This window comes from Arachis ipaensis, chromosome B02, assembly GCF_000816755.2.
Source record: "Arachis ipaensis cultivar K30076 chromosome B02, Araip1.1, whole genome shotgun sequence".
In the NCBI taxonomy this organism is placed as follows: Eukaryota; Viridiplantae; Streptophyta; class Magnoliopsida; order Fabales; family Fabaceae; genus Arachis; species Arachis ipaensis.
In genome coordinates, this window is record NC_029786.2 from 4,273,844 (window position 1) to 4,275,692 (window position 1,849).

The 1,849-nt window shown below is 28.4% G+C and overlaps 1 long non-coding RNA gene across 2 annotated transcripts in view; it reads right to left on the bottom strand.

Moving 5' to 3' along the window:
* The window catches only part of LOC110267424, a 5,077-nt gene continuing 3,228 nt past the window's right edge, over positions 1–1,849 (bottom strand). For both annotated transcript variants that reach the window (XR_002355049.1, XR_002355048.1), the window contains exons 3-4: positions 1,384–1,519; positions 1–43 (exon numbers count right to left, since the gene is read on the bottom strand). This is a non-coding gene — a long non-coding RNA (uncharacterized LOC110267424). The remainder of the gene's footprint in view (positions 44–1,383; positions 1,520–1,849) is intronic.

A 1,849-nucleotide genomic window follows, 5' to 3' on the forward strand; every position in this document is an offset into this window, starting at 1 on the left:
TCAATATTTCTTCAAAGTTTTCCAATGCATTAGGATGATTTTCCTTTCAACATACATCAAGGCCTACCACTTTAGATTCATGATTTATATGAGTAATAATATATGTAACGGCCTAACCCACTCACGATTTTGATTTTTGTTTTTCAAGTTAGGAATGATGGTGAAACCTTTACGATATAAGATTTTATAATATATATGCAATGATAAGCTTATATCTAATACAAATCATTGTAACAACCTTTTTTTTTGTTTGCTTGATGAACAGTGCACTTTAAGGACAAATTACTATCTACTATTTTATTTTGGCATTTATATATATAATTTGGTTTATTCTAACATTGTGTTGTGTTTTAATTATGTTGTTTTATTATAATTGAAAACATAATCAGTTAAATCAATACGTAATAGTTTCAGGTTAAAAGATTTTTTAATTGGTGATTGTGATATAAAATAAAAATTCAAATAAGCTATATAAATGAAATACGAAACATTATTTTTAGCGGCGGTTACTGTAAAAAGCTGCAAAACTACTATTCTTTACGGCATATTTAGCGGTGGTTAACTAACTGCTGCAAGATAAGGCCTAGAATAAATTCTGTTCAATAGTAGAAGTCATAACCGCCGCAAAATATTTTCGCTGCTAAAAACAATTTAGCAGTAGTTATTTCAATGGTCATAGAAAACTGCCGCTAAAGGTTTACCGGTATCATATGTTTCAACGGTCAATCAACCGTTGCTATACGTTTTGCAACAATAAAAAAATCACCGCTATTTACTGCTTTTGTTATATATATATATATATAAAAGCAAATGGGTTACCAAACTCTCAAGCTAATCAACTCATAAAATTCTTACAAGTTTACCATTTTAAGAAGTTTCCAAATTGAGTCCACAAGTAAATAAAACAAAACCTTTATGAGTTTTGAAGTCAAATTTTAGATTTTTTAAAAAGAGGAATGCTAGGGGCCAGCAACTTTTGTGATTTGTAGCCATCAAATAGCCATCAATGATGGTTTTAATGGTGTGAGATTGGTGTGAAATTTCATCCAATGACTCACTTTTCTTTGCTGGTTACATGCTGGCCAGAATTTAACAAAGTTGCTGGCCCCGTAGACTTTTCCTTTTAAAAATTAAGTAGATTTAATTTATCTTAAAAACTAATTTAAACGATAAAAGTTATCTTATACTTATAAAAATAATCAAACTTTTAAGTTTAAAACAGTATGAGATTTTATAAGTTTAATTTACCTAATAAACTAACTAATTAATTTAGGTAAACTTTCAAATTTCTCTGTAATATAAACACATATGCATCAAAAGTATTAAGAAAATTTTTATATATTGAGAGAAGTTTATATATTGAAGGGTAAGTTTTGAGCTTACTAGCCAAGATTCATAAGAACAAACAGCGGATTCTTCATTATTCTCATCCGAGTTTTCAACAAAGATTGATTTCATGTCCGAAAGTGATGATGATTGTGGAAAGTATCCCATCAAGTTAATTGATTTCTTCTTCTACCTGCACCCAAATGTATGTTTGTGAAAAATTAATAAAATATATAACAATATGTATTTAACCAACATATATCTTTCTTAAAACAAGACCGGTCAGGTATATATATAGATTTATATATAGTTTGTGTTAGTTGGTTGACAGTTAAAAGAAGAATGCAAAAAGTTCACAAGGCTATTGCTTTCAAAAGCATGGTTTAAGGCTTCATAAATGTTGAAGTTGACTACTTCATTTATTGCTCAAATTGTTCATGAAATCTAAAGAAAGTGAAACCATGTGACACCCTTATCCATTTATTAGAAGAAATAAAAAAAAAAGTTTAGGGAACAATTTTTA